The 14,912-nt window shown below is 43.2% G+C and overlaps 1 pseudogene; it reads left to right on the top strand.

Moving 5' to 3' along the window:
- Positions 1–1,078: 1,078 nt before the first annotated feature.
- Positions 1,079–2,797, top strand: LOC705771 (SET like protein; annotated as a pseudogene).
- The last annotated feature ends 12,115 nt before the right edge of the window (positions 2,798–14,912 follow it).

Genomic DNA, 14,912 nt, shown 5'->3' with positions numbered 1-14,912 from the left:
TAGAACAAACAGAAGATCCTTGGCTTAGTCCATTCAGACTGCAATAACAAAATATGCTAGACTGTGTCATTTATAAACAATAGGAATTTACCGCCTATATGCTGGAGGCTGTGAAGTTCAAGATCAAAGCACCAGCAGGTTCAGCATCTTGTGAGGGCTGGCTCTTGGCTTCAAAGATGGCACCTTCTCATTGCATCCTCACATAACAGAAGGCTTACCTGAGCCTCTTTCATAAGGGCACCAATCCCATCCTCAAGGGTGGAGCCCTCATAGCTTCATCACTCCCCAAAGGCCTCACCTCTTAATTCTGTCACATTGGGTATTATGTTCCAACATATGAATCTGGGGAGTACACTCAGACCACAGCAAGTGCCTTCCTGCTGCAGTGTTCCTCCGGCCCTCTGGACTGACAAGGCTTAAGCTCATGCCAGCTGGCCAGGTAGAAATGTTCCAGTATCACAAACAGGGCAATGAAAGGTGGATTCGGAGCTCAGGGGCGGTGAGAGTTGGCACGCCCACTAAGAGCATTAACACCTCTGGTAGCTCATCCTAGTCCAGCAATGGTGGAAAGGGATGATCTGAAGGGAGCAATGTCACCCTCCCTCCTGTAACAGCTCCTTCAATTTGCACCTAGACTGTAGGTCAGAATTGCATGGTTTTCCTAATTGTAATTCCTCATGGTACAGTGGAATCACAAAGATTTATTTTATTTTATTTTGAACAGTCTTGCTCTGTCTCCTAGGTTGGAGTGCAGTGGCTTGATCTCCACTCACTGCAACCTCCACCTCCCAGGTTAAGTGATTCTCATGCCTCAGCCTCAGCTGTGACTACAGGTGTGACTACACCACGCCCTGCTAATTTTTGTATATTTAGCAGAGATGGGGTTTCACCATGTCGGCCAGGCTGGTCTTAAACTCCTGTCCTTAAGCAATCCACCCACCTTGGCCTCCCAAAGTGCTGGGATTACAGGTGTGAGCCACTGCTCCCGGCCACAAAGATATATTTTTAAAGAATTTATAATTACATCAGAGTTCAGCCTGCTTCCGGACGGGTGAGGAGACTCGTGTTCTGGTTCTAGGACTTCCCTAACAGCATGGCCCCTAAACGCCAGTCTCCACTCCTGCCTCAAAAGAAGAAACCAAGACCACCGCCTGCTCTGGGACCGGAGGAGACATCAGCCTCTGCAGGCTTGCCGAAGAAGGGAGAAAAAGAACAGCAAGAAGCAATTGAACACATTGATGAAGTACAAAATGAAATAGACAGACTTAATGAACAAGCCAGTGAGGAGATTTTGAAAGTACAACAGAAATATAACAAACTCCGCCAACCATTTTTTCAGAAGAGGTCAGAACTGATCGCCAAAATCCCAAATTTTTGGGTAACAACATTTGTCAACCATCCACAAGTGTCTGCACTGCTTGGGGAGGAAGACGAAGAGGCACTGCATTATTTGACCAGAGTTGAAGTGACAGAATTTGAAGATATTAAATCAGGTTACAGAATAGATTTTTATTTTGATGAAAATCCTTACTTTGAAAATAAAGTTCTCTCCAAAGAATTTCATCTGAATGAGAGTGGTGATCCATCTTCAAAGTCCACCGAAATCAAATGGAAATCTGGAAAGGATTTGACGAAACGTTCAAGTCAAACGCAGAATAAAGCCAGCAGGAAGAGGCAGCATGAGGAACCAGAGAGCTTCTTTACCTGGTTTACTGACCATTCTGATGCAGGTGCTGATGAGTTAGGAGAGGTCATCAAAGATGATATTTGGCCAAACCCATTACAGTACTACTTGGTTCCTGATATGGATGATGAAGAAGGAGAAGGAGAAGAAGATGATGATGATGATGAAGAGGAGGAAGGATTAGAAGATATTGATGAAGAAGGGGATGAGGATGAAGGTGAAGAAGATGAAGATGATGATGAAGGGGAGGAAGGAGAGGAGGATGAAGGAGAAGATGACTAATAGAACACTGATGGATTCCAACCTTCCTTTTTTTAAATTTTCTCCAGTCCCTGGGAGCAAGTTGCAGTCTTTTTTTTTTTTTTTTTTTTTTTTTTTTTTCCTCTTGTGCTCAGTCACCCTGTTCTTGAGGTCTCTTTTCTCTACTCCATGGTTCTCAACTTATTTGGGGGGAAATACCTTGAGCAGAATACAATGGGAAAAGAGTCTCTACCCCTTTCTGTTGGAAGTTCATTTTTATCCCTTCCTGTCTCAACAAAAACTGTATGGAATCACCACCACCGAGCTCTGTGGGAAAAAAGAAAACCCTGCTCCCTTCGCTCTGCTGGAAGCTGGAGGGTGCTGGGCCCCTGTGTAGTAGTGCATAGAATTCTAGCTTTTTTCCTCCTTTCTCTGTATATTGGGCTCAGAGAGTACACTGTGTCTCTATGTGAATATGGACAGTTAGCATTTACCAACATGTATCTGTCTACTTTCTCTTGTTTAAAAAAAGAAAAAAAAAAACTTAAAAAAATGGGGTTATAGAAGGTCAGCAAAGGGTGGGTTTGAGATGTTTGGGTGGGTTAAGTGGGCATTTTGACAACATGGCTTCTCCTTTGGCATGTTTAATTGTGATATTTGACAGACATCCTTGCAGTTTAAGATGACACTTTTAAAAATAAATTCTCTCCTAATGATGACTTGAGCCCTGCCACTCAATGGGAGAATCAGCAGAACCTGTAGGATCTTATTTGGAATTGACATTCTCTATTGTAATTTTGTTCCTGTTTATTTTTAAATTTTCTTTTTGTTTCACTGGAAAGGAAAGATGATGCTCAGTTTTAAACGTTAAAAGTGTACAAGTTGCTTTGTTACAATAAAACTAAATGTGTACACAAAAAAAAAAAAAAAAAAAAAGAATTTATAATTACAATTGTAATTCTTGGACTTCACAAGATATAATTACTTTGAAGTCTTAATTATGGACATACAGTGAGGCAAGCAGCTATTACGAGGAAGAAATCTAACTGGACCCCTGCAAAATTTCATCTATTAATCTTTGCTTCTAACAAAGATTTGTTGGAATCTTTGTTGGAATCTACCTTTCTGCATGTTTGTTTATGATTCTGTTTTTTAAAAGGCCAAGGCGGGAAGATCACTTGAGGTCAGAATTTCAAGACCAACCCAGTCAACATAGCAAGACCCCCTCTATACATAAAAAAGCAAAACAAACAAACAAAACACTCTTCTGCCTCTAGGAAAGCATTTAAAAGATGTAGTAAAAACAGCAAAAACAAAATCCTTGACATTTGTCTTGCTAAGTCCTGGCCCTTAAATGTCATCTCTCTTCCCGTGACTGTGAAATAAGCAACCTGAAATTGACAGAGTTTGAAATTCATTTTCATTATTCCAACTAGAAGTAATTGTTTTTACAAATACCACTCACCAGAAAAGAAGATAGAATTTTGGCTCTGTATTATTTCCCACAGACACAAATGACTTTTCCTGGCTCCTATTTCATGAGATAATCACCCATCTCATTACTGGTATCACCTCTTGGAAACACTGACCTGTTTCACCAACCTTCAGATAAATGTGATGGTTCCACACAGACACATTTATGCTGGTGTCAGGGTTCGACCAGTTCTGTGTATCTTAGAAGAGTAGATCCTTTCCATATTGCGGCCATATAGTAAAATAGGTGAAAATTCTCAGAAGTGAAGGAAGTGTGCCATTTAGGGCAACTGCAAGATAGCGAGTAGTGCAATGGACTTGAAATCACAAAATCTGCATCCAGACTTTTATCTCTTGGTGTACAAACTAGCATATTTGGTGCTGGACAAAATATTCAGCCTATTTGAGCCTATTTCCTCACTTATAAAATTGGAATAATACTAAACTCTCTGCTTGTCATAATAACTAACTTCACACAAAAGAGGCTACTAGAAAGCCAAGGACATATTAGGTACTTAGTAAAGTTTACAAATATCTAAATTTTTTTTTTTTTTTTTTTTTTGAGATGGAGTCTGGCTCTGTTGCCCAGGCTGGAGTGCAGTGGCATGATCTCTGCTCACTGCAACCTGTGCCTCCCGGATTCAAGTGATTCTCCTGCCTCAGTCTCCTGAGTAACTGGGATTACAGGCACGCGTCACCACTCCCAGCCAATTGTTTTTTTTGTATTTTTAGTAGAGATGGGGTTTTACTATGTTGGTCAGGCTGTTCTTGAACTCCTGACCTCAAGTGATCTGCCTGCCTCAGCCTCCCAAAGTGCTGGGATTATAGGCATGAGCCACTGTGCCCAGCCACAAATATCTAAATCTATTATAGGAAATATTTATATAAAATTCTTTTATTTTTTATTTTTTGAGACAGGGTTTTGCTCTGTCACCCAGGCTGGAGCACAGTGGTGCCATCGTAGCTCATGGCAGCCTCAATCTTCTGGGCTCAAGTTATCTTCCCACCTCAGCCTCCCAAGTAGCTTGGGCCACAGGTGCACACCACTACACCCAGCCAATTTGTTTATATTTTCTTTTTTGTAGAGATGGTTTCTCACCATATTGCCCAAGCTGATCTTGAACTCCGGGATTCAAGCAATCCTCCGGCCTCAACCTCCCAAAGTGCTGGAATTACAGGCATAAGCCACCACACCCAGCTAAAAAATGTTCTTTCTTACATTAATTGGTAACCTTATTAACAATCGTTGTGTTACTGGATTGATATGGTTACTTATTGAACACCTAATCAAATTATAGGCTTTCTATTTATAGCACGTGTACTAAGAAAATAGTATGTGAATATCACATTAAACTAATGGAAAGGGTAAATGCTAAATAAGCCCATCTGCTACTATTTTTATTCATGCTAAACCTAATAGCCCAATTTAGCAGAGAAGGTAATTAGATGTACAGTCTTTGCTGTGCATGGCTGTCCATTTTCATTTGCTCTGAGTAACCATTTGCAAGACCGTAACCGATGTATTTAAGATCTCCTCCTCTTCCCCTGCTTGTTTGCTTATTCATTCAGCAATCACTTATCAAGCTGCTCCCACCTGCCCTGCAACAGGCTTAGACACTGTGAATTCAAAAATAAATAAAAAAGTGGCCTCAAAGAACTTATAGTTTAGTAGTAGAACAGACACCTAAACCCAATAAGTATGATACAGTGTAACAAGGGCTATAGATAGAGCTCTGGGGACAAGGAAGATGATGTGACTGATTTTACCTGGAGTATCAATTTAAAAAGGCTTCACGGACGGGCTCGGTGGCTCTGGCCTGTAATCCCAGCACTTTGGGAGGCTGAGGAGGATGAACCACCTGAGGTCATCAGGGGTTCGAGACCAGCCTGGTCAACATGGAGAAACCCCGTCTCTACTAAAAATACAAAATTAACCGGGCATGCTGCCTATAATCCCAGCTACCCGGGAGGCTGAGGCAGGAGAATCGCTTGAACCCGGGAGGCAGAGGTTGCGGTGAGCCAAGATCGCGCCATTGCACTCCAGCCTGGGCAATAGACAGAGCGAGACTTCGTCTCAAAAAATCAAAAATAAAATAAATTTTTAAAAAGGCTTCACAAGAATTAAGGCTCTTGAAGAGTGAGAAGGAGGTCCACTTTCACACTGCTGATAAAAACATATCTGAGACCAGCTAATTTATAAAGAAAAAGAGGTTTTGTGGACTCACAGTTCCACGTGGCTGGGGAAGCCTCAAAATCATGACAGGAGGCGAAAGACACATCTTAGGAAGCGACGACGAGAAAGACTGACAAGGGGTTTCACCTTGTAAGAGAAGATAGTCTCGCGAGACTTACTACCACGAGAACAGTATGGGGGAACCGCCCCATGATTCAATTATCTCCTACTGATTCCCTCCCACAACACCTGGGAATTACAGGCGCTACAAATTCAAGATGAGATTTCGGTGGGGACACAGCCAAACGGTATCAGGACGAGAAAGGCATTCAAGGCAGAGACTAAAACCTGTGCATAACTATGGTAGCCTAAATATTCTGACGTCATCAAGGAACTGCAGGATGCTCTGCGTTCCTGAAGAACAGGGTACCTGGTGGGAAGGCAGGTGCTGGCCAGTCCATGTTGAGTGGGCACGGCAAACACCCTGCAGGCACCGGAGTGTGGACTCTGTTCTCGTCCCTGTGAAGAGCTTTCTGAGGTTCTGAGTCTGAGGGGAGTCCAATCTGTTTCAGGAAGCTCATTGTGAACTGTGAAACAGAAACAATTACAAATGTGTAATGATTTGCCATTTCCTATGAACTCTGAAATGCACATAATCAGCTTGTGTTACAAAGATCTATTTTTAAAAGTATATTTATTGCAGTATTATTGATAGCAATAAAACCTAAAACACGATCTATATGTCCACCAAGAGTGACCTGATAAAAATAAAATAAATACTGATACGCACAGCCAGTGAAATACTGTTCAGCTCTTTATTTATCTATGTAGTTGAGACAAGGTCTCATTCTGTCGCCCAGGCAGGCTGGAGTACAGGGGCGCAATCACAGCTTACTGCAGCCTCCACCTCCCAGGCTCACGCAATCCTCCCATCTCAGCCTGCCCAGGAGCCAAAACTACAGGTGCATGTAACCACACCTGGCTAATTTTTTAAATTTTTTGTAGAAACGGGGTCTCATTATGTTGCCTAGGCTGGTCTCAAACTCCTGGGCTAAAACAATCCACCCACCTCAGCCTCCCAAAATGCTGGGATTATAGGCATAAGCCACCGCCTGGCCTACTATACAGCTTTTAAAAGGAATAAATTAGATCTAAATTTTTTGTATGGAAAGCTGGCCCAGATATGCTAAGATTTGTTTTGTACAGTTGTAGAACAGTATGAGTAATATACCATTTATGTAAAAATAAAATAATAATAACCTAGTTACACTTAAACTGTTACATTTATATAAATGCATGTATGTGCCTGAAACCTCACTGGCTAGATAGAAAAGAATCTGTTTGCAAGGTGGGGTAGGTCATAATGGTACTTTAATATTTTGCTGAATACATTTTTGCAAAGTTTTAAACTTTTTTTTTTGCCAGTAGCATATATTACACATTTAATATTTAAAAAATTAGTTTAAAAAAGTTTAGAAAGGCCGGGTGGGGTGACTCGTGCCTGTAATCTCAGCACATTGGGAGGCCAAAGCGGGTGGACTGCTTGAGGTGAGGAGTTTGAGACCAGCTTGGCCAACATGGTGAAACTCCGTCTCTACTAAAAACACAAAAATTAGCCTAGTGGTGGTGGGCGCCTATAATCCCAGCTACTTGGGAGGCTGAGACAGGAGAATCACTTGAACTCTGGAGGTGGAGTTTGCAGTGAGCCAAGATCACACCACTGCACTCCAGCCTAGGTGACAGAGCGAAACTCCATCCCCCTCCCCCCCCCCACACACAAAATTTAGATAAATGTGCAATCTTTTGGTGTACTCTAATTGGGAGAATAGCCTCTCTAGGTATGGAATTATGATCCCAGGAAGCAGAGTGACTACCCAAAAACACAACACATCACAGTGATGAGTGTGGGCTCCCACGTCAGACTGCCTGTCTTCCCAACCAGGCTCGGCCACCTAGTAGCTGTCTGCCACCTAGTCCATTTCAGCTTTCAGTCTCCTCCCTGCCACAGAGATAACCGCCTTGGCCGTCCCCTAAGGCACTGGAGGATTAAGTGCTATAACACCTGCAAGTGTGAATGGCATGCTGGGCATATAGGGAATGTTCCGACTGTTAGCTCTTATTTCCTGTAAATGACGTTAATTCGGTTTCTCCTTCTCAATATTGATGTCTCTTATTTCTGTTCCTTCTCATCTTATACTGTGCAGAGTTCCTGTTTTAGTTGGCTTATCTTCATTGGAAGAAACAGATTCAAGTGACTTCAAAAAGAATAGAGTTTATTATGAGGATGCAGGTAAGTAACGAGTATTTTCACTTCCACACGGGAAGGCAGTGAGGGAGGCTCTGCCAGAAGGAAAGAGGGTCTGGGAGTCCTTCCTGCACAGGTGACTAATGGCAACAGCCAAACACAGCCTCCCTCACAAGTGGTGGGTTCCTGATAAACTTGGGCTATGTGCCTTAGAAAGGAGGGTGTATGTATTAGTCTGTTTTCACGCTGCTGATAAAGACCTACTCGAGATTGGGTAATTTATAAAGAAAAAGAGGTTTAATGCACTCACAGTTCCACGTGGCTGGATTCAATTACCTCCCACTGGGTCCCTCTCCCAACATGTGGGAATTATGGGAACTACCATTCAAGATGAGATTTGGGTGGAGACACAGCCAAGCCGTATCAGGTTGGTTTGTGAGCCTGGGAGCTTTGTAGGAAAGGCAACTGTTCAACTACAAGGTGAAACACCCTCAAACTTGACTTGGAAGTTTGCATATTAGAAGTTTGTCCGACAGAGCTTTTCTGTGATATGTTTCAATACAAATAACTTTCTTCCTTGACTTGGATGTAAAAGAGCATTTGTGGGGCCAGGCTCGGTGTCTCACGCCTGTAATGCCAGCACTTTGGGAGCCCAAGGCGGGTGGATCACAAAGTCAGGAGTTCAAGACCAGCCTGGCCAACATGGTAAAACCTTGTCTGTACTAAAACTACAAAAAATTAGCCAGGCGTGGTGGCACACACCTGTAATCCCAGCTACTCAGGAGGCTGAGGCAGGAGAATTGCTTGAACCTGGGAGGCGGAGGTTGCAGTGAGCCGAGATTGTATCATTGCACTCCAGCCTGGGCAACAGGGCAAGACTCCCTCTCCAAAAAAAAAGCATTTATGACTACTCACATTCTCCCCAGATTAGTCAGTGCCACCAGGTCCTCAACATTGCTGGCATATTGGCCAAATGCAATAGAGTTGCCAGCAGATCACAGCCTGTGGCCAGGCTCACAAAAATACTCCAGCCCACAAATCCACAACAATCACTGACAGCTAAAATTAACGAAAATCTATTTACCCCATTCTCGACCCCAATAATCCTGGGCCAACCCGCCACAATTCCCATCATCCTATTCCCTATACTGCTAATCCCAACCTCCAAATACCTCATTAATAACCGATTAATCACTATTCAACAAAACCTAACTCAACTCACTCTAAAGCAAATAATAATAACTCACAATGTTAAAGGACAAACCTGATCTCTAATATTAATATCCCTAATCACCTTTATTACCATAACCAACCTCCTAGACTTCTACCTCACTCATTTACACCAACCACCCAACTTTCTATAAACCTAGCTATAGCAATCCCCCTATGAGCAGGCACAGTGATTATGGGCCTTCGCTTTAAAACCAAAAATTCCCTAGCCCATCTTCTACCACAAGGTACACCCACACCACTCATTCCCATACTAGTAATAATCGAAACTATTAGTCTACTTATTCAACCAGTGGCCCTAGCTGTACGACTGACTGCTAATATCACAGCTGGTCACCTACTAATACACCTGATTGGAAGTGCTGTACTAGTATTATCAACCATTAGCTTCTCCGCTGCCTTACTGACTTCCATACTCCTAACACTACTAACCATTCTAGAAATTGCGGTCGCTCTAATTCAGGCCTACGTCTTTACACTCTTAGTCAGCCTTTATCTACACAACAACACCTAATGACTCACCAACTCCATGCTTATCACATAGTTAAACCTAGCCCCTGACCATTAACAGGAGCCTTATCAGCTCTCCTGATAACATCCGGCTTAATTATATGGTTTCACTTTTACTCCACCACCCTACTGACACTAGGCCTACTAACCAATGCACTAACCCTGTATCAATGGTGACGTGATATTGTACGAGAGAGCACCTATCAAGGCCACCATACAGTATCTGTCCAAAAAAGCCTTCGATATGGAATAACATTATTTATCATCTCAGAAGTCTTCTTCTTCACCAGCTTCTTCTGAGCATTTTACCACTCGAGCCTCGCCCCAACGCCCCACTTAGGGGGTCACTGACCACCAACAGGCATTACCCCTTTAAATCCCCTAGAAGTACCTCTTCTAAACACCTCCGTACTACTCGCATCAGGAGTTACAATCACCTGAGCTAGGTGGAGTGAGCCTATATGGCCTATCTGTGCCACCGACAATAGCAAAAAGTCTAGACAGAGTACAAAAGCTATAAACCAAAAATAAAATTCTAAGACCCCCTCCCCCCAAACCATTTGAACAGACCCCTCCTCTTGTCCAAGGGCATTCCAAAGTTAACCTGAAAAACTAGTTCAGCCCATGATGGGAAGTGGGAGCTGGACTGTCTCGTGATACCCTCTTCCCTTTTGGAAATACTGACAGAACAGACTCTAAGTCTGATAAGAAATATTTGCAGTCTATTCTCTCTGAAGCCTGCCACCTGGAGGCTTCACCTGCATGATAAAACCTTGGTCTCCACAACCCCATATCATAAGCCAAACCATCCTTTTTATTGATAGTAAGTCCTTCAGCCAATTGCCAATCAGAAAATCTTTAATCTGCCTATGACCTGGAAGCCCCACCTCCCTTCTAGACTCCGTCTCAAAAAAAAAAAAAAAGAAAAAAAAAAAGGCAGGCAGATCGAGATTGTGGAGGGGGCTGGAAACGTGGAGATGGGTTTGCCAGATTTTTTTTTTCTCTTCCTGTCTTTTTTTCGTTTCTCTCATGGCTTTGCCTTGAAGGTGAGTTCCAGTCATGGAGGCGTGGGACTAAACTCAGATGCCATCCCGGTATTTCGGCCAAAGTCATCTAGGAAAAGTGGCCCGTGCTGTCTGAAGAGTGTGTGTATGTGTGTGAGAGAGGGAAGGGGGCTGGAATCTCCATTTTGTATTTTTCCTTTCTCCATAGCTTTACCCCAGGGGCAAACATCTGTGGCAGAACTCTGTTAGGGGCAGAACGAGCAGTCAACACTCAGAAAAATCCCACGTTTCTGGGCACCAGAGTTGGGGGCAGGAGGATAAGGGATCCTGTCAGCTGAAGAACGTGGAGACAATCATAGAAGAAAGCGGGTAAAAGGGGTTCCCTTATCCCGCATATGAAACCACACAGGCCTGAGCTCCCGTCAGAGCTACCCAGGCATATGGCAGACCCCAAACAACACTGCAGACTGAAAGGAGACAGGAACCACTATCCACAGAAAGCCAGACAGAATTTCTATGTGAGCCTAACTGGGTTGGGTTGATTGCCTGATGAAAGAGAGGGAGAGAGGCAGGGGAGGGAAGAGGAGGGGAGGGGAGGGGAGGGGAGATTATAGACTAGGGAGACAGGGGGAGGGAGGAGGAAAGGAGAGGGGAGCGGAGGGGAGGAAAGGGGAGGGGAGGGGAGGAAAGGGGAGGGGAGGGGAGGAAAGGCGAGGGGAGGGGAGGGTAAGGGAGGAGAGTAAAGGGGAAGGGAGAGGAGGGGAGATTACAGACTGTTTTCTTGGACTGAGCTCCTGCATGAAGCCCCAGTCCACCAGACCAAAGCAAATGGAGTCGCTTAGGCTAAATGCCACATAATCAAACTGAAGTTCTAAGGAAGTAGTCAGATCCCAAAACAGATCAGTTTTTCCTGAAAACAAGAGATTTCAGTCTACCTGAGTAATAAGGAAGTTCCTTCTGCTTTAACCCTTCCGAAAAGTAACCTGACGTTAACCAATCCGTTTTTTCCCTCTATTGTTCTGTTTCCTTGTTTCGCACTTAAAAACCTGCCATTTCCTGGTGGGAGCCCCTCTTTCTATTTTGTAGATTGGAGGCTGTCTGGATTCATGAATTGCAAATACAAGCCAATAAGATCTAAAACTAAATTGGTTGTAATTTTGCCTGATGAGAAAGAAAGACAGGAGAGAAAGAAAAAACGAAAGAGGAAAAAACCCTCAACATTCTCAAGAAGATCTTAGTAAGATTAGATAAGGCCAGTATTATCCTGATACCACAACCAGATGGACTTTACAAGGAAAACAAGGGGTTAATATATTCATGAACGTAAACAAAAATCCTTAACGAAATGCTATCAATCTGAATGTCTAGTATTATTAATCTGATAAATCACAATGGTTGTATTATAATAAATATCTAAAATGCTGATCATACGAGTTATGAATGAGCATATGTTAGTAATGATTTTTTATTTGCAATAATATATTCCTCACAAAACAACAGTTTTCTCAGAGAAAATCCATAAAGCAGCGGATTTTTAGCTATTATTATAGTTAGCCGTTACCTTGACTTATTCTTTAAAATATACTTTCTTTCTTTTTTCTTTTTCTTTTTTTTTTTTTCTGAGACAGAGTTTCATTCTTGTTGCCCAGGTTGGCGTTCAATGGCACGATCTCTGCTCACTGCAGCCTCCGCCTCCCAGGTTCAAGCGATTCTCCTGCCTCAGCCTCCCAAGTAGCTGGGATTACAGGCATGCACCACCACGCCTGGCTAGTATTTGTATTTTTAGTAGAGATGGGGTTTCACCATGTTGGCCAGGCTGATCTTGAACTTCTGGCCTCAGGTGATTTGCCCACCTCGGCCTTCCAAAGTGTTGGGATTACAGGCGTGAGCCACTGCGCCCAGCCTATACTTATTTTATTTAAAAAATAGAAAAAAATATATTTGTCTTTAGGCTGGTATATTTACTGGCCTCTTAAAAACTGTATTTTTCTTCTTACAGAGAACATGCAAGAATGGCAACCGTGCTGGCAGGGGTTCCAGCACCTCTCTCTGGCCAGCTCTCCCGGCTCCTTTCTAGAACCTGCCTTCTCGGTTGATGCCCAAAGATCACTCCTGACAGCTTTGCGTCAACAGGTCGTTCTCACGGAGCTTAGGGATCCTCCTGGCAACCCTTTAGGACCACACCAGGACAATTTACAGCAATTTTAATTTGTGTTGGTCTCTTGCTGCTGTGTTTTTCCTTCTTTCTGTTCCAAGGAAGTGTCAACGAAAAGAGTCAAACTCTGTAAAATAATTTAAGAGATTTATTCTGAGCCAAATATGAGTGACCATGGCACATGACACAGCCCTCAGGAGGTCCTGAGGACATGTGCCCAAGGTGGTCGGGGTACAGGTTGGTTTTATATATTTTAGGGAGGCATAAGATATCAATCAAATACATTTAAGAAATACATTGGTTTGGTTCAGAAAGTCAGGACAACTCAAAGCCGGGGGGTCGGGGGGCTTTCAGGCTGTAGATAAATTTAAACATTTTCTGGTTGAGTTTGTCTAAAGTCCTGGGATCTATAGAAAGGAAATGTTCAGGGTAAGATGAAAGATTGTGGAGACCAAGGTTCTTCTGAAGTTTTATAGTGGCTGCCCTTAGAGACAAGAGATGACAAATGTTTCCTATTCAGATATTTAAAAGGTGCTAGACTTTTAGTTCATTTCTTCAGGATTGGGAGGGCCTGGAAGAAAAAGATCTAGCTATGTTAATAGAGATTCTTTACAGATGCAGATTTTCCCCCCACAAAGGACGGCTTTGCAGGGCCATTTCAAGATACGGCAGAGAAACATGTTTTGGGGTTAAATATTTTGATTTTTTTTCCTTGTCTCATAATGTATTTCCAGAGTCAGATTGGAAAGTAGGTCACGATATAACGGGTCAAATAAAACCCATCTGATGAGAATTTATGGTTTGTAGGGCATGACTCCCCCAGACCCCGTAGGTAGGAATTTGGGGAAGATAAAAAAATTGGAGCTTAGTCCTCAGAAGCAAGATTTTGCCTTTCATTGCTTCAGGGATTCATGAAAGGCTTTGGGGACCCTGAGCCAAGAGCAGAAATCCGGTGTCATGGTTGGGAAAGCCAAAGGCTCCCAAAAGATGGCAGTGAGCGGAGTGAGAAAGGGGTTCTGAGGCTTGGGAGAGCCAGAAGCTAGAGACGTGCCTTGGGATTCCCCTGAGACAGGGTAGCGTGGAGGTTTGCGGATTTCTGCCTTTAGCAGACAGCCGAGTAGCCCCAGCATCACAGGATGGGACTCCACGTGACAGCAGTGTGATGCCAAAGGCAGTGATCTGGGTGATGGTGAAGGCCTCTCACCCCAGGCCCTTGGCCAGTGAGCACAGCTGTGTCGCTGTGTGGCCCGAGCTGAGCTGTTTCCATCCTCTGAGATTTGAGTACTCCGATTTATCATTCCTGGCAGGTTTCTTTAGCCGGGCACTAAAAAAAAAGACCCACAAAAAACAAAGGAATTAGCTGGTAAGAAGCAAAGATACAGTGAGGCTTAAGGATACACAGATTTAATAAATGTGTAATTTAAGCATATAAGCACAGCTAATCCACACATTCGTATTACACAGTTGTGGGCTTAGGTTTACTGCCAATTTCCTCTCTTGTGGAATTAATTACCTTCTCACTTTCTTAATTTTTTTCCTGTCTTTTTAAAAAGTTGATTCGGTTATTTATTATTTTGCTTGATCTTTTGGTTTATGTTTTTCTATTTTTTGTTAGTTTCTATTTTGTTCAATGCTATTCTGTTGAACAACAGCCATTACTTTGTTCCTTTTCTAAATCTTGTAATGAGATCTAGTTTATATCCTCCCTTTACCTTCTTATCAGTATATGTATCTAGAGAAACCTATTTTCTTCTAGATAAAACCTTGCACTCAGGAATTTTGATAGGTGGAGTTTGCTTCTTAAATGGTATGTTATTAATGTTTGTGAATATTCTCTGTGATTTCATTGCTGTTGGGGAAGGGTTTTTAAATTCAGTGTGGGTATGAAGGCTTTTTGGGTCACTGGGTAACTTAGGCAAAACTAGGAAGTATTGGAAGGATCCCTGGGCAGCTCCCAACAGTAAAGGAAGAGCCCAACAATGGCTCTCAGGACGCAGGTGTCTGGCAGCCCGAGGCCTGAGTCCACTAGAGCCTGTGGCTTTCATGGGGCTCAGCTGGAGACTTGTCAAGCCTCAGGGGCTCTCTGGGCCAGGGTTAAGCTCCTGGAGATGAAATCTGATTGGCCCAGCTTGGGTCAGACGTCCACTTCTGGGTCCAGTGGAAAGAGAGAGTCTTACAACACAGACATGGCCCGCCTC

The sequence above is a fragment of the Macaca mulatta genome, chromosome 17 (assembly GCF_049350105.2).
Source record: "Macaca mulatta isolate MMU2019108-1 chromosome 17, T2T-MMU8v2.0, whole genome shotgun sequence".
In the NCBI taxonomy this organism is placed as follows: domain Eukaryota; kingdom Metazoa; phylum Chordata; class Mammalia; order Primates; family Cercopithecidae; genus Macaca; species Macaca mulatta.
This window is presented reverse-complemented; position numbering and strand designations above follow the sequence as displayed.